At 49.2% G+C, this 18,913-nt stretch overlaps 1 pseudogene; it reads left to right on the forward strand.

Annotated features, from left to right (window-relative positions):
* Window positions 1–16,513, forward strand: part of LOC119281644 — an 86,812-nt pseudogene extending 70,299 nt beyond the window's left edge.
* Window positions 16,514–18,913: the final 2,400 nt, after the last annotated feature.

Consider the following 18,913-nt stretch of genomic DNA (forward strand, 5'->3'; position numbering starts at 1 on the left):
ATACGTGGTCGGCCGGATGACCAAGAGTCGTCGCGGCAAGCTCTACATCGACGATGCAGGCTAGGGCCCCAAGGCCGGCTCAATCGAGTACGGGTACCGGGTCCCCTTCGGCAGAATTCACATCTTCATCGGCAAAATCGGTGAACCGGGTCCTGAGCCAGACATCTGCACCGACCTCGTCGAGACGGCTCAGTGTGCAAGCCCTGCCCAGGTGAAACCCGCCATGAAGAATGCGTTCGTAGGATGTGTCCATGGGATCGGATCTGAACCGATGTCTGAAGGTGAAAGGATCGATATGGTTGACTAGAGGGGGGGGGGTGAATAGGCAACTAACAATTTTTAGACTTTTCTTTAATAAATTAGAACTTGCAATGAAATAGGTTGTCTAGATGTGCAACTACGTGGACAACCTATATGATGCAAAGACAATAAGCACACAAGCAAGCAATGGATATAACTCAAGTAAGCTTGCAAAAGTAAAGGGACAAGATAACCAATAGTGGAGCCGGTGGAGACGAGGATGTGTTACCGAAGTTCCTTCCTTTTAAAGGGAAGTACGTCTCCGTTAGAGCGGTGTGGAGGCACAATGCTCCCCAAGAAGCCACTAGGGCCACCGTAATCTCCTCACGCCCTCACACAATGCGAGATGCCGTGATTCCACTATTGGAGCCCTTGAAGGCGGCAACCGGACCTTTACAAACAAGATTAGGGCAATCTCCACAACACTTGGAGGCTCCCAACAACACCACGAAGCTTCACCACAATGGAGTATGGCTTCGAGGTGACCTCAACCGTCTAGGGTGCTCAACACCCAAGAGTAACAAGATCCGCTAGGGATAAGTGGGGGGAATCAAATTTCTCTTGGTGGAAGTGTAGATCTGGGCCTTCTCAACCAATCCCGAGCAAATCAACAAGTTTGATTGGCTAGGGAGAGAGATCGGGCGAAAATGGAGCTTGGAGCAACAATGGAGCTTTGGGGGAAAGAGGTAGGTCAACTTTGGGGAAGAAGACCCCTTTATATAGTGGGAAGAACAATCCAACCGTTATCCCACTCACCAGCCCCGCACAGAGCGGTACTACCGCTAGGGAAGGGTGGTACTACCGCTCCGGGTGGTACTACAGCTCGACCCAGTGGTACTGCCGCTCTGCCTGGGGCCCTGACCCTAGGGCGGTACTACCGCCAGGGAAGAGCGGTACTACCGCTCCGGGCGGTACTACCGCTACGACCCAGCGATACTGCCGCGCTGCCCAGGGCCCTGACACCCGGGCGGTACTACCGCTAGGGAAGGGCGGTACTACCGCTTAGAGCGGTACTACCGCCCTTACTACCTCCCTTAGTGCCGCAAAACCCGACATGAGAAATTCGTTCGAGAATCGAGGCAGAAGTAGCCCAGACACACAGCGGTACTACGGCCAAAAAACCCAAGTGGTACTACCGCTCGGAGCGGTACTACCGCTCTGAGAGCGGTACTACCGCTGTGGAGTTTCGGCGGTACTACCCTGTGGACGCGGTACTACCGCTAGGGCAGAGCAGAGCATAGTAAGGGGAAAACAGCAGCTCCAGAGATGCGGAAGGAAAGACGATGGGTGTGATAAGGATGTGTACGTGTGATTCCACCCAAGTCTTACCTAAACGGATCCCCTCTTGATAGTACGGTGACTCCTACGAAACTAGTCCACCAACAACGAAACGAAGGAGCTACACCGTCTTGACTTACACCACCGAGGGGAGGAAATCGTCTCGTGCCAATGGATGAATCTCTGAAAGAACTAAACGCACACGATTAGTCCGCACAAGCATTGTCATCAATCACCAAAACATATTGGGAATAAATATGCCCTTACAATCTCCCCCTTTTTGGTGGATTGATGACAATACGGGATTTGCACAATATGCTAGATATAGGATAAACGCAAAAGCACAACCGTCCTAAAATGTCGAAGGGCTCCCCTGGATGTGTGCTACCTAGAAAAGTGCTTTGGACTGCACGGCACAGATGCCAGGAGCAATGCCCCCCCTACATCTTAGAGACCAACTACCTAAGCAAGATATGAGAGTAACATAAATATAACAGGATAAGCATGGAACTCATAAGCTAGATAGACATAGATAATGATACGGGAAGATAAGGTAGCATATGTCTCACACCATATGACTCGAGCTTAGGTCTTACTGACAGAGCCAGAACTTAGGTCTCACTGACACAAACCAAATAAAGCAACAAGCGAAAGCACAAACACAAACGACGGAAGACACAAAACGCAAATCCTTAAACTCTCTCCCCCTTTGGCATAGAGAAACCAAAAAGGAGAGGGAGTGCTGCTACAGCTCCAGGTGAAGGCAAATGATGGACACCCATCAGATCTCAGAGGGATCATCTGCATTACCATCGTCAGCCGGGAAGTGCTCAGCATCAGAATCAGTCCAAGAATAGTGCTGCTGAATCCACTCCTCCTCCTCGATAAACTGATCCTCAGAACCACTAATCACAATAGCACCCATCTGACGCATGAGCTCCTTGTGGCGACCTCGGGCCTTCTTCTCAGCCACATGAGTCATGTACTGACCGTGAGACTCCATGCAAAATAGCTTCTTCACCTTGATCTTGAGCTTCTTGGCCCAAGAGGGCTCTGCCTCATAAGGCACGTAGTCATCATCTTCATCCTCAGCCTCAGCCCCAAACTCCTCCTCAGTCTCCATGGCAGCAGCAGTGAAGGAACTCCAGTCCTAGGGGCCTGAGTGCCCCAGTTATCCTTCTTCCTCAGACGCTTGACATCGTGAGAAACCAACTCTCCAATTTCCAGCACCACCTTGGGATAGATATGATCCCAAGCCTTCTCAATGAGCAGCATAATGAACGGACCATAAATCGGGCACTTGCGCTCGGAGATAGCAGAAACCATCTCAGACCACATAACATGAGAGATATCCAAGGACACTCCGGTGCTCTACCCCTTCTCATGCTGACAGAAGAGAAGCATGTCCACGAGATAAGAGTGAACCTGGTCCAGATTCCCGGTGCGAGGGAAAAGAGTCTCTCTGAAGATACGGTGGAGAATGTCCAGATAGGCAGGCAGTTCATAGGTCTCCTTCTTCATCTCATGGTTGATCCTCAAAGTGCAGTAGGGCCACAGAGCTTGCTTGTGAGTGGCATTGGCGCGACGGTGGGGGCGAAAGCCGACAGGAGACTCAAGTCCAAAATCTTCCACCCCAATCAACTGCATGAAAGCTTTCCATTTGACTGACAGCAACTTGCCATTTGTCATCCAAGTCAAATTCCTGTCCTCATCGGTCCCAAGGTGAACCGTGGCATAGAATTGGGCCACAATGTCAGCATCATAGTCCTTGTTGAATTGCATGATCCCGAGAATGTTCAGCTGAGTGCACATCTGAAGAGCTTCACCAAAGTAGTCAGGATGGTTCTCCATATGCTCGGTGTCGATGGAGTGCACGTTGACATAGAGATTCTTCTTGGCTTTGAGAACATCAAAGTAGATGGCAAACTGGAACCTGTTCCAGAACGAACGGTTGACCAAAGTGGGATCTTGGTCGACCTCATACGGGTTGCGACGGCGCCTTGCCCAGAACTCATTGGGCGGCATTTCTGGCACGGTTTTGCTTGGCTTTGGCTTGACCCCAGGCTTCTTCTGCAGTTGGGGAGGAGGTGGAGCACTAGAAGATCCTCCGGCAGGCTCAATGGGCTCAGTGGTGCGGTAGCGCTTGGACGAGGCACGGCCGGGGTTGACACGACGAGCCTGATGCTCAGGAACCTCATCACCTGGAACCACACACACAAACACGCAAAACACCCAGAAAGAACGAGCGTAAGCCACAAACATGAACAAAAAGATCACTGAGAGGTGGGAGGATGATGGAACCGGGTAGAGGGCGGTAGTACCGTGACCCTTGAGCGGTAGTACCACTCCAAGCGGTAGTACCGCTCTCAGCGGTAGTACCGCTCTGGGAGAGCGGTAGTACCGCTCGAGGCGGGGAAACAGTAGTTTCCTACTACCATGGTCAGATCCGGTACTACCGTCCTACCAAATTCAAAAATACTCCAACCAAACACTAATCCAAACAGTCTAGAAGCATTCTCCATCCTACTCAAGCCTAGATCTGGACAAAAATCTAGAGATGCAACTGCTATTGCCCCTAGAACGCTAGATTGGAAATCTAGACAAAAGGAAACAGGGAATGGGGGCAATACCGGCATCCATGGCAAGAGGACAAGGTGGGGATCGATTCCACCGAAGGAAACGGAGAGGAGTGCCCCGAAGAAGGAGATCCACCGGAGCCCTCCCGCGGCGCCGGTTGCTGAAGAGAGAGACGAACAGGGCGAAGGGGTGAGAGAATGGGTATGGGGGAGAAGAAACTCCCCCTGCCCCCGATATAACCCCCAGCCCGCGCCTCATAGCGGTAGTACCGCTTTGGAGGGCGGTAGTACCGCTCTGGAGGGCGGTAGTACCGCTGAGAGCGGTAGTACCGCTCGCCACCAGCGGTAGTACTGCTTCAGCAACAACGCTGCTTCTAGACCAACGGGTAACACTCAAAAAGAAACGGAAAGCAAAGCTAAAAGAATGAGAGGACCGACGCAGCAACACACACACACACAATAGACCAGAAACAACTCAAACACAAACAACCACACGAAACAGAGCAAGCTCTGGCCTCTCTCAGGAGAGGGCGGTGGCCGCAGCCACCTATGTTTGAGTCAATTGGTATGGCACCGTGAAGAATTATCCTTGGGCCCATGACCAAAACTCGTCTTTAAAGCACAAGTACCATCAAAAATGGCTATTGTGAAAGAGTTGATCGTTTTATGCATAATGGGGGGAGGGAAAGTTCATTGAGAGAACAACACTCCCCCTATGTCCATGCCTACATCTAAGCAAGATACCAAGTTGAGTGGGGTGGGGTGTGCAAGGGTTCAAGTCACATTCCCCGAATCAATGATATTTAGCTCATGCCTTAACTCGCGAAATCTTGCTTCATCCAAGGGCTTCGTGAAAATATCTGCAAGGTTATCATGAGTGTTGACATACTTGAGCTTGATCTCTCCTCGCCTAATGTGATCCCGGATGAAGTGATACCGAATCTCAATGTGCTTCGTCTTGAAGTGTTGCACAGGGTTGAGAGAAATCTTGATGGCACTTTTGTTGTCACACCAAAGAGGCACTTTGTCACAAATGACACCGTATTCCTTTAAAGTTTGCCTCATCCATAAGAGTTGTGCATAACAACTACCGGCCGCCACATATTCTGCTTCTTTGGATGAGAGAGACACACAACTTTGCTTTTTGGAAGACCAACTCACCAAAGAGCACCCAAGAAACTGGCACCCTCCGGAAGTGGACTTCCTATCCACTTTGTCTCCCGCCCAATCGGAATCCGTAAACCCTTCAAGCTTGAAGTTTGCCCCTCTTGGGTACCATAAGCCAAAGTTTGGGGTATGAGCCAAATATCGAAAGATTCGCTTGACCGCCACATAGTGACTTTCCTTCGGTGCAGCTTGAAACCGTGCACACATCCCCACACTCAACATGATATCTGGTCAAGATGCACAAAGGTAAAGCAGGGAGCCAATCATGGAGCGATATACCTTTTGATCCACCGCTTTACCATTGGGATCAATGTCAAGTTGGCACTTGGTGGGCATTGGAGTAGAAGCCGGTTTGACATCACTTAACTTGAATCTCTTGAGCATGTCTTGAGTGTATTTGGCTTGGTTGATGAAGGTACCTTCTCTTCTTTGTTTGATATCAAAACCAAGGAAGAACTTCAACTCTCCCATCGAAGACATCTTGAACTTGGAGGTCATGAGAGTGGCAAATTCCTCATTGAAAGCTTTGTTAGGAGAACCAAAGATAATATCATCAACATATAGTTGGCATACAAACAACTCCCCTTTGACCTTCTTAGTAAAAAGAGTGGGATCGATTTGTCCTACTTCAAATCCACGATCCTGTAGCAACTCGGTAAGGTGGTCATACCACGCACGTGGGGCTTGTTTAAGGCCATAGAGTGCCTTATCGAGTTGATACACATGATCCGGGAAGTAGGGGTCCTCAAACCCGGGGGGTTGCTTGACATAAACCAACTCATTAATGGGACCATTAAGAAAAGCACTTTTCACATCCATTTGTTGCAACTTAAAGTTGTGATGGGAAGCATAAGCAATCAACAAACAAATGGATTCAAGATGAGCAACGGGAGCAAAGGTTTCACCGTAGTCGATGCCCTCGACTTCGGAGTAGCCTTGTGCTACCAATCTTGCCTTGTTGCGAATGATGTTCCCATGAGCATCTTGCTTGTTCTTGAAGATCCACTTTGTTCCAATGACGTTGTGGTTCCCCGAAGGTCTTGGCACCAATCTCCACACCTTGTTGTACTCGAAGTTGTTTAGTTCTTCATGCATGGCATTGAGCCAATCCGAGTCTTCGAGCGCCTCATAGACCTTTTGGGGTTCAACACAAGAGACAAACACATGATGTTCACAATAGTTAGCTAATTGTCTACGAGTGCTTACCCCCTTTCTTAGACTTCCAACCATGTTTTCCATGAGATGGCCTTGGGTGGTGAGTTTGGAAGCAATCTTCGCGGCACGACGCTCTAATTCTTCCTCGGGTGTGGAAGGAGGAAGGTTAACTTGATCATCTTGAGCGCCGTCTTGAGCTTGCTCATGATCTTGAACTTGCTCGAGGGGGAGAACTTGACCTTGGGCATCATTTAAAGGTTCACCTCCATCTTGAGGTTGATCTTTCCCTTGGTCTTGTTCATACAGGTGAGGGCCTTCGCCTTGTTCTTCGGAAGCGTGTGGGAGTTGGGGAGGTGATGGCTCCACTTGAGTGGAGCATTGTCCTTCTCCTTCGGCCACAAGGGGTTCCTCAATGGGTAGGATATGACCAATACCCATTCTTCTTATGGCTTGGGGAGGAATTTCATCACCTATATCACAAGTACCACTTTGCTCCACTTGGGAGCCGTTATTTTCATCAAACTCTACGTTACACGTCTCCTCAATGTGTCCGTTGGACTTGTTGAGAACACGGTAAGCATGAGAGTTTGTAGCATAACCAACAAATATGCCCTCATGAGCTCTAGCTTCAAATTTAGACAAACGAACACCTTTCTTGAGAATGAAACACTTACACCCGAACACCCGGAAGTACTTGAGATTGGGCTTGTTCCCGGTGAGTATCTCATACGGAGTCTTGTTCAAGCCTTTGCGGAGATAGAGCCGATTGGATGCATGACAAGCTGTGTTGATGGCTTCGGCCCAGAAGTTGTATGGAGACTTGAACTCCGCCATCATGGTCCTTGCCGCATCCATCAACGTCCGGTTCTTCCTCTCTGCAACACCATTTTGTTGAAGGGTATATGGTGAAGAATATTGATGCTTGATCCCTTCATCACTAAGAAACTCATCCAAGGTGTAGTTCTTGAACTCGGTGCCGTTGTCACTTCTTATTGTCAAGATCTTTGCATTGTGTTGACATTGAGCTTCATTTGCAAAGTCGATGACGGTTTGTTGAGTCTCACTCTTCCTCTTGAAGAAGTATACCCACGTGTATCTTGAATAATCATCCACTATCACCAAGCAATACTTTCTACCCCCAAGACTATCAAAGGATGGGGGCCCAGAGAGGTCCATGTGGAGGAGCTCCAAGGGTCTCTTCGAGTAGATGATAGTCGTGGGAGGGTGAGCCGTCTCATGAAGCTTTCCTTCGATACAAGCACTGCAAACACGATCTTTGGCAAAACTAACATTCGTTAGTCCATGGACATGGTCCCCCTTGAGAAGACTTTGCAAAGATCTCATATTGACGTGGGCTAAACGGCGATGCCAAAGCCATCCCACATCAACTTTAGCCATTAGACATGTCGCGGTCTTAGTGGGTTGCTCCGAGAAGTTAACCACATAGAGACCATTCTCGACATGCCCAACAAAGGCTACTTTAAGAGTCTTGCTCCACAAGAGGGCCACGGTATCAATATCAAAGAAGGTGGCAAAACCCATGAGTGCGAGTTGACGAACGGAAAGTAAATTGAACGCAACGGACTCAACAAACATGACTTTCTCGATCGTTAGATCATGAGAAATGACAACCTTGCCAAGACCCAATACCTTAGAATGTGAGGCATCACCCCATTCGACATTGGTGGGCATAGATGGGATATTGTGCACGTCCACCACCAAGTCCTTGCTGCCGGTCATATGATTTGTTGCTCCACTATCGAGCAACCATGATCCCCCACCGGAAGCAAACACCTACAAGAGATCAATGCTTGGTTTTAGGTACCCATTGAGTAATGGGTCCTTTGATGTTAGTAACAAGGGTCTTAGGAACCCAAATAGACCATTCAATGTACTCATAAGGAGAACCAACAAATTTAGCATAAACATGTCCATCACTAGCACGGCACAACACATAAGAGGAGTTAAAGTCGCCGGCTTTGTTGAGAGAGATGGCGTTGCGCTCTTTGGCTTCACCACTCTTCCCATTGTTCTTCCTCTCCTTAGGAGCACCTTCTCCCTCCTTCACAAAGGTTTGCGTGAGCGGAGGAGGTCGATTGGTCTTCCTCTTCTTCTCCTTGTTCTTCTTCTTGTTCTTGGACTTGGGTGCGAACCCAACTCCCTCCTTGCCCACAACTTCCTTTTGATTGCTCAAAAGGTCATTTAGGTTCTTCTCGCCTTGTATGCATGACACAAGACCTTTCTCGAGTTGTTCCTTCAACTTGGCATTTTCCTCCTCAAGATGCGCATGCTCACAACATGGGTTAGTAGCATTTGCATTATCAATTAAGACCATGTGAGGAAATATGGCCTTTTCCTTAGTTAGCTTAACTTGGAGTTGAGCATGAGACTCCTTGAGGGTGGCATGAGCACTTTTCAAGACCTTGTAGGCCTTGTCAAGTACATCAAACTCCTCCGTGAGTCTAACATGATCAACCCCAAGTTTAGCCTTCTCGGAGGCTGGAACACGAGACACAACAAGAGCATGATCAAGATCTTTCTTTACTTTAGCATGACCATCGTTGTGTGACTCCTCAAGAGCCAAACGATGCTCACGCTCTTCCTCAAGAGCATTAGAGAGATCAGATATCTCATCGGCATAGTCACGACTATGACTTTCCATCTTAGTGATGGTTTCTTCATGAGCCTCGATCATGTCATTGGCTTCACCAAGTTGTTCCAAGAGAGCAACGAAATGCTTCTTGAATTTGCCCTTGAGCTTACTCATGAAGGACTCAAATTCATTGATCTCCTCATTAGACCCCTTACCATTATCAAAATCATCCGTTGAAGGAGGGTTAGGAATAATGGTGGTTTTGATGTTGGGGGTTACCTTGTTGGTGGCCTTAGCCATGAGGCACTTGGCGGTGATGTTCTCGTTAGGTGCATCGAAGAGAGACACCCGAGGAGTTGAGACAATGGAAACGGATGCCATGGCCATTGTTTCACTATCTTCATCATCATCATCATCCTCACGGTATTCTTCTTGAACCACCAACCCGCGAGAAGGAGTCTTCTTGGTGAAGTTGTTCTTGTTGGGGAAGGACTTGGCTTTGTCTTTTCGAATGAACTTGCCACCATTGTCTTCCCGCTTCTCGTATGGACAATCCGCAACGAAATGGCTGACATTGCCACAGTTGAAACAAGTTCTAACTCGTTGCTTCCCCTTGAGGCCACTTGAGTTGTTCTTGTTGAAGTTGGGTCTTGTAGTCTTCTTACTCCAAAACTGTCTTGAGGCAAGAGCCATGTGCTCATGATAATCATACTTCGTGTCCTCGGGGTTGCTCTCCTCATCTTCCTCTTCTTCTTCTTCTTCCACACTAACCTTGGCCTTCAAGGCAAGATTGGGCTTCTTTGCCCTTTGGGAACGGAGCACCGCATTGTCGGCGGTCTTATCCAAGATGTTCATTGCAACAAACTCATCCAACACTTCACTAGAGGTCATGGAGTGGAAGTCCGGTCTTTGGCGGATGACGGAGGACATGGCCTTGTTGTAGGGCATCATGGCCTTGAGGAACTTGTGCTTGATCCAGTTTTCATCCGTGTCCTTACTCCCATGATCTCGGAGTGCGACCGCAAGTTTGGTCACTCTTTGAAAGAGCTCACGAGGTTCTTCATCCTCTTTCATTGCAAACTCATCGGCTTCATCTTGCACCACTTCATAGTTGGAGCATTGAACGCTAGCACTTCCCCTATACATACGCTCGACACACTTCCATGCTTCTTTAGCCATGACATGAGGTCGAAGATGAGGGAGATCTTCGGGAAGGATAGCATCTTGGATGATGAAGAGAGCACTCTCATTGAATTGATTGTCCACTTCTTCTCGAGGGGTGAAGTTGCTTGGATCATGAGGATAGAAACCTTCTTCAATAATTCTCCAAAGGTTAGTATTCACATGTTTTAAATGACGCTTGAAGCGATAAACCCAAGAATCATAATCTTCATTTTTCACATATTTAGGAGGACGACCGGCATGATTCAAATGAGTAGAGGGGATCGGTCCTCTATACACCGGGGGTTCCACATGGGCAAAGATGCCGGTGCCATTTCTACCACTAGTAGATGGACTCTTTTCATTATTAGCTTCCCCCTTATCGGAGTTAGCATCCATCACCTTGTTAGTGGGATCACCCAATTTCATTGGTGAGGTAGATAGTTTAAGTCCCTCTAGAAATTCAGTAAACATGCTTTTAACCTCGGCCGTCATGGAGGTTTTCCATGTGTCTAAAGCCACATTGAATTCCTCACGTGAGACCGAGGTTCCCCCTTCGACCGAAGACGAGATGGGATTCACACCGGAGTGTTCCTCCGCACCATCGTTGACGTCAACCATACTCTTCGGATGGCAAAGTCCTTAATAAAGAGACGAGGCTCTGATACCAATTGAAAGGATCGATATGGTTGACTAGAGGGGGGGTGAATAGGCAACTAACAATTTTTAGACTTTTCTTTAACAAATTAAAACTTGCAATGAAATAGGTTGTCTAGATGTGCAACTACGTGGACAACCTATATGATGCAAAGACAATAAGCACACAAGCAAGCAATGGATATAACTCAAGTAAGCTTGCAAAAGTAAAGGGACAAGATATCCAATAGTGGAGCCGGTGGAGACAAGGATGTGTTACCGAAGTTCCTTCCTTTTAAAGGGAAGTACGTCTCCGTTAGAGCGGTGTGGAGGCACAATGCTCCCCAAGAAGCCACTAGGGCCACCGTAATCTCCTCACGCCCTCACACAATGCGAGATGCCATGATTCCACTATTGGAGCCCTTGAGGGCGACAACCGAACCTTTACAAACAAGATTGGGGATATCTCCACAACACTTGGAGGCTCCCAACAACACCACGAAGCTTCACCACAATGGAGTATGGCTTCGAGGTGACCTCAACTGTCTAGGGTGCTCAACACCCAAGAGTAACAAGATCCGCTAGGGATAAGTGGGGGGAATCAAACTTCTCTTGGTGGAAGTGTAGATCTGGGCCTTCTCAACCAATCCCGAGCAAATCAACAAGTTTGATTAGCTAGGGAGAGAGATCGGGCGAAAATGGAGCTTGGAGCAACAATGGAGCTTTGGGGGAAAGAGGTAGGTCAACTTTGGGGAAGAAGACCCCTTTATATAGTGGGAAGAACAATCCAACCGTTATCCCACTCACCAGCCCCGCACAGAGCGGTACTACCGCTAGGGAAGGGCGGTACTACCGCTCTGGGCGGTACTACAGCTCGACCCAGCGGTACTGCCGCTCTGCCTGGGGCCTTGACCCCGGGGCGGTACTACCGCCAGGGAAGAGCGGTACTACCGCTCCGGGCGGTACTACCTCTACGACCCAGCAGTACTGCCGCGCTGCCCAGGGCCCTGACACCAGGGCGGTACTACCGCTAGGGAAGGGCGGTACTACCGCTTAGAGCGGTACTACCGCCCCTACTACCTCCCTTAGGGCCGCAAAACCCAACACAAGAAATTCGTTCAAGAATCGAGGTGGAAGTATCCTAGATGCACAGCGGTACTACGGCCGAAAAACCCAAGCAGTACTACCGCTCTGAGAGCGGTACTACCGCTCGGAGCGGTACTACCGCTCTGAGAGCGGTACTACCGCTGTGGAGTTTCGGCGGTACTACCGCTATGGACGCGGTACTACCGCTAGGGCAGAGCAGAGCATAGTAAGGGGAAAACAGCAGCTCCAGAGATGCGGAAGGAAAGACGACGGGTGTGATAAGGATGTGTACGTGTGATTCCACCCAAGTCTTACCTAAACAGATCCCCTCTTGATAGTAAGGTGACTCCTACGAAACTAGTCCACCAACAATGAAACGAAGGAGCTACACCGTCTTGACTTACACCACCGAGGGGAGGAAATTGTCTCGTGCCAATGGATGAATCTCTGAAAGAACTAAACGCACACGATTAGTCCGCACAAGCATTGTCATCAATCACCAAAACATATTGGGAATAAATATGCCCTTGCAGAAGGTGAGACAGTTATTTATTCTGATGACGAGTCGTCCACTGGTGAAACTGAGTCCCTGTACCAAGGTTAGGATGGTGTGGTGGAAGGATATTCCGACGGCAACAGTATTCCGGACTTCCTTGAACCGCTGAGTCGGGTTGCTGTTTTCATGGCCGGAACACAGCCCACTCTGCAGTCTTCGTCCAACGCAGCAATGAATACCGGATCAGCAGCCGTGGCAGGAGGCCCGGCGCGCCGACCGGCTCAAGTCCTCTCTGATTTGATGGACGCCTGGGCTACCTTGTTGACCACGGCGGTTACCCCGGAGACGCAGGATCAACATAATTCGAATATTGCAAAGCTGAGGGACCAGATAACACAAGCCAAGGAGGATCTAGCAACGGAGGACACTAGGTTGGCTGAAGAATGGGCCGCTTTAGATGCCCAGTCACAGCAAATATAGGCGCAGAACTACCAACTCCTGTTGGATCAGAATGCAACACACGACGTAATGCAGAGAAAGTATCGGTCACGTTTGCCGTCAGTCTACGAGGGGATGAATCTTTTCAACACGCCAGGGGCTGGGCCAAGTAATCCGATAGCCACAAACCCGACTGACGCGCCAATGGCAGCGCCGGATCAACCACGGACGATGGAGCCGCCTCGACAAACAGATAACCCGCTGCAATAAGTGCCTACTCCGCCGGGTCACTTCTCGAGTCCTTTGGATAATATGATTGCTGCAGCGTCTCGCTTGGCAGCTATTCCGATGGAGGGCGATTCACTGGCAGCGATTGAGACACGGCGGGCCAGAGATCTTCTTCAAACTGCCGTGGTGCAGCAGCAGGCTTATTCTTACAGTCGGGATAGAATTCATTCCACTCCTCGTTCGAGTAAAAGTTATAGCAGGCACATAGATGAACCGGAGGTGTCTAGCAGTGTGCGGCACCGCATTGTCCCTCAGGGGCCTAATCCGGTGCGTGGTTATATGAATGCTCAGGACGTGGTGGATAATGGCAGAGCATGAAGGGAGGCTGCTTTAGCAGCACAGCATACGGGGCGATACCAACCCGCCCCGGTTCAGCCAGCAGCGTCAGTGGACCGAGGCGTCGAAGTTGCTTTTAGCTCGTGGGGAGTGCTGTGCCTTATTCTGGTTCTCCGTAATGTGCGATTGCCTAAGGACTTCAAGGGCCCACGTAAGGTGCCGGATTACACCGCTGATCAGCCACCCGAGGCGTGGGTAGAAAGTTATGAGATGGCAATGGAGATGCTGGACGTGGATGAAGCGGCTTGTGCAAAGTACTTCACGATGATGTTGGAGAGAACAACCCGTACTTGGTTGAAAAATTTACCACCTAACTCCATCGAGTCATGGGACCAGTTGAAGGCCCGGTTTATAGCCAATTTCAAGGACACATGTAAGCAGCCTATGTCCATTATGGATCTCGACGCCTGTGTGCAAGGGGAGAACGAGTCAACAACTCATTGGGTGCACCGGGTTTCAGAAGTCTTGCATTCATCGGACCATATTAATGCTGGCTCGGCGATCATCACCTTGGAGCGTAATTGCCAGTTTAAGTCACTAAAGATGAAGTTGGGACGGCTCAAACGCCACTGCAATGACATAGGCACCCTCATGGCCGCCTTGGTCAAGTATGCCGATTCTGATAATACCAAGGATCCCGATTCTGATGAGGAGAAACCGGAGAAGGGAAAAAAGAACGGCGGTGCAAAGGGACAGCAGCACAACCAAGGAGGCCATGGGAATAACGGTAAGCGTAAAGCGGATTCAGATTTTGTGGCTAACACTAATGTGCAACTCGTAAGGGTAAACCGCCCCAGTGCGGCGGCGGAATGAATCTGGAGCGTTTGTTGAATCAGCCCTGCCCAAAACATGGGACCAAGGAGGTTCCTGCGACACATCTCTGGAAAGATTGTCACATTATGAAGGAGTTAAGAAACTCTGATCTTTTCTGATATGATCAGGGTCCATCAGGCGGTTCAGGGCCAGGTTTTCATGGTGGCGGCGGTTCGAGCTCCGTATTTTCGAATAATCAGGGCAACCAGAACAACCAAGGTGGTAATAACCAGCAGAATAATCAAGGAAATCAGCAGCAATCGGGTTATCAGAGTCACCCAAAGCAGTTGAATGGTGGGCAGTATCATGTGTTTACCACCAGTTTGTGCAAGCGTGATCAGAAGCTTCACAAGAGGGCAGTTAATGCCGTTGAACCAGCAGTACCGCGTTATCTGCGGTGGTTCGAACTACCAATTTGTGTGGAGTAGGGAGGATCATCCGCCCCGGGTTGACAATCCGGGTCACCTGGCTTTGGTGGTGGCACCTCAGGTGGGAGGTTATAAGTTCACCAAGTTACTCATGGATGGAGGAAGCAGTATCAACATTCTGTATTATGAGAGCTTCCGTCGCATGGGGTTGACAGACAAGAGTCTTAAGCCGTCCAACACTGTTTTTCATGGTGTGGTACCTGGTAAATCGGCATATCCTGTTGGAAAGATCGTTTTGGAGGTTGTGTTTGGTGATGAGCATGATTCCCGGTCTGAGACATTGACATTTGAAGTGGTAAGGATCCAGAGCCCATACCACGCATTGTTTGGGCGGTCGGCTTATGCAAAGTTCATGACCCGGCCTTGTTATATTTACTTGCAGCTCAAGATGCTGGGTCATAAGGGGACCATTACGGTTCACGGAAGTCGTAAAATCGCTTTGGATTGTGAGGAAGGTAATGCAGCTTATGCTGAGTCAGTTTGTGCTACAGAGGAGCTGAAGTTTTATAAGGAAAATGTTGATCCGGCAGACATGACCCCTCGGAAGAAGCCCACCACTGAGCATGACCCAACCCTGCATTTCAAACCGGCTGATGAGACTAAACTTGTTGACTTCGTTCCTGGCAATTCGTCCAAGCAGTTCAGCATCAGCACAAATCTGGATCCGAAATAGGAAAGCACGCTCATCGAGTTCATCCGTGAGAACCGGGACATTTTTGCATGGAAGCCTTCTGACATGCCAGGTGTACCGAGGGAACTCGCTGAGCACACTCTCAATATTGATCTCAAGTTTAAACCGGTCAAGCAATTTCTTCGTCGCTTTAACAAGGAAAGACGCAAGGCAATTGGTGAAGAGGTAGCCCGACTGTTGGCTGCTGGGTTTATCGTTGAAGTGTTTCACCCTGAGTGGTTGTCTAATCCGGTGCTTGTTCTTAAGAAAAACGGCACTTGGCGCATGTGTGTGGATTACACAGATTTGAACAAATCTTGTTCGGCCGATCCTTTTGCTCTCCCGCGTATTGATCAGATCATTGATGCGACGGTGGGTTGTGAGCGTTTGAGTTTTTTGGATGCTTATTCAGGCTATCATCAGATCAAAATGGTAGTTAAGGACCAGGAGAAGACCGCCTTCATTACTCCCTTTGGAGTCTTCTGCTATGTTTCTATGCCCTTTGGGCTCAAGAGTGCCCAGGCAACTTATTAGCGTTGTGTGCAGAATTGTCTTCATACTCAGATTGGGCGCAATGTTCATGCCTATGTTGATGACATTGTGGTAAAATCTAGGAAGAAGGAGACACTGATAGATGATCTCAAGGAGACCTTTGACAATCTGCGGGTTTACAAGATGATGCTCAATCTGGACAAGTATGTCTTTGGTGTTCCGGCAGGCAAGCTTCTAGGCTTTCTGGTATCCAACAGAGGCATTGAGGCTAATCCGGAGAAGATCAAAGCGATTACATCTTTGGCTAAACCGGCGTGCATCAATAATGTTCAGCGTCTAGCAGGGCGGATTGCAGCCCTAAGCTGGTTTATCAGCCATTTGGGAGAGAAGGCGATCCCTCTATATCAAATGTTGAAGAAAACAGACACCTTTGTCTGGAGTGATGCGGCTAATGCGGCGTTTGAAGACTTGGAGCGGCAGTTGGCTGAACCGTCGGTCCTTGCTGCTCCGGTTGACAGGGAGCCCTTGTTGTTGTATGTGGCTGCTAATGCCCGTGCTGTCAGTGTGGCAATTATGGTGGAGTGCAAGGAGGCTGGTAAGGAGTACCCGGTTCAATGGCCGGTTTACTATATCAGTGAGGTGCTTATCGAGTTAAAGCAGCGATATCCGCATTGGCAGAAGCTCGTATATGGGGTTTTTATGGCAAGTCGGAAGCTCAAACAGTATTTCCAAGGCCATCCCATTACGGTTGTCAGTTCAGCTCCGTTGGGTGATATAATTTAGAACATGAAGCAACTGGTCGGGTTGCAAAATGGGCAATTGAACTTGGTCCACATGGTCTGAAGTATGTGCCCCGAACAGCCATAAAGTCTCAAGCACTTGTGGACTTCATCAATGACTGGACCGAGTTACAAGCGCCAGAGGACAAACCGGATAATACATACTAGACTATTCACTTCGAGGGATCCAGGCAATTGGAGGGCTCGGGGGCTAGAGTTGTTCTTACTTCCCCTCGAGGTGATAAGATTCGTTATGTCCTCCGTTTAATGTTCCCCTATACTAACAATGCAGCTGAGTATGAGGCTCTTCTCCACGGGCTCCGTGTGGCCAAGGAGATGAACTTAAGCCGGGTACGATGCTTTGGAGACTCTGATCTGGTGGCTCGGCAAGTTTCTGGCACTTGGGATTCTAAGGATCCACTCATGGCGGCTTACACGCGTGAGGTGGATATTGTGGCGGGTTACTTCAAAGGGTATCAGGTTGAGCATATCGATCGGCGTAAAAACGAAGCAGCAGATGCTTTAAGCCGGCTTGGATCTCAGCGTAAACTGGTACCTCCCAATACCTTTTTTAGATATTTTGCATAACCCGTCTGTTAAGTTGCCTACAGAGGAGAATTTGGTTGTTCCTGATCTGGAGGCTCAATTGGTGGCCGCTTTACACGTTGTGCCGGATTGTACAGTTCCATATTTGGCGTATTGAACCGGGACGAGTTACCAGATGATGAAGTCCTGGCTCGGCAGATAGTCTGGCGGTCCAAGTCCATGGTTATTCACAATGGCGAGTTACACCGCTGCAGCGTTTCAGGCGTATTTCAGCGTTGTGTTTCTCCAGAAGAAGGCCAAGAGATCCTACGGGAAATTCATGAAGGGGATTGTGGTCATCACGCCAGTTCAAAGTCCTTGGTTGCAAAAGCTTTTCATCATGGATTCTACTGGTTGATAGCTCATGCTGATGCGGAGGATCTGGTAAAGTGATGCGACGCTTGTCAAAAGTTTTCACGCAGAGCTCATGTTCCGGCTCAAGAATTAAGGATGATCCCCATCACTTGGACGTTTGCCACTTGGGGGCTTGACATGGTGGGACCCTTTAAACGCTCCAAGGATAAGAAGACCCACCTGCTAGTGGCGGTTGACAAGTTTACCAAGTGGGTTGAAGCGGAGCCTGTTAGCAAGTGTGATGTGGCTACGGCGGTTCAATTTCTCAAAAAGATTATCTTTCACTTTGGCTTTCCACACAACATCATCACGGATAATGGCACCAACCTCTCTAAGGGTGAGATGGAAGATTTTTGTCAGAGAGAACACATCTGGCTTGACTTAGCATCCGTGGCGCACCCCCAGACCAATGGTCAAGCGGAGAGAGCTAATCAAGAAATCTTGAAGGGTATTAAACCCCGACTTATGGTCCCTTTAAAGCGGACGCCGGGTTGTTGGTTGGAAGAATTGCCTTCTGTACTATGGAGTGAGGGAGTTCCGGACTAGGGGGTGTCCGGATAGCCGAACTATCATCATCGGCCTGACTCCAAGACTATGAAGATACAAGATTGAAGACTTCGTCCCGTGTCCGGATGGGACTTTCCTTGGCGTGGAAGGCAAGCTTGGCGATACGGATATGTAGATTTCCTACCTTTGTAACCGACTCTGTGTAACCCTAGCCCTCTCCGGTGTCTATATAAACCTGATGGCCTTAGTCCATAGGACGAACAACAATCATACCATAGGCTAGCTTCTAGGGTTTAGCCTCCTTGATCTCATGGTAGATCCACTCTTGTAACACACATCATCAATATTAATCAAGCAGGACGTAGGGTTTTACCTCCATCAAGAGGGCCCGAACCTGGGTAAAACATCGTGTCCCTTGTCTCCTATTACCATCCGCCTAGACGCACAGTTCGGGACCCCCTACCCGAGATCCGCTGGTTTTGACACCGACATTGGTGCTTTCATTGATAGTTCCTCTATGTCGTCACCGATAGGCTCGATGGCTTCTTCAATCATCATCAACAACGCAGTCCAGGGTGAGACCTTCCTCCCCGGACAAATCTTCGTATTCGGCGGCTTTGCACTGCGGGCCAATTCGCTTGGCCAGCTGGAGCAGATCGAAAGCTACGCCCCTGGCCGTCGGGTCAGATTTGGAAGTTTGAACTTCACGGCTGACATCCGCGGGGACTTGATCCTCGATGGATTCGAGCCACAGCCGAGCGTGCCGCACTGTCGC

This window comes from Triticum dicoccoides, chromosome 3B (genome assembly GCF_002162155.2).
Source record: "Triticum dicoccoides isolate Atlit2015 ecotype Zavitan chromosome 3B, WEW_v2.0, whole genome shotgun sequence".
NCBI lineage: Eukaryota > Viridiplantae > Streptophyta > Magnoliopsida > Poales > Poaceae > Triticum > Triticum dicoccoides.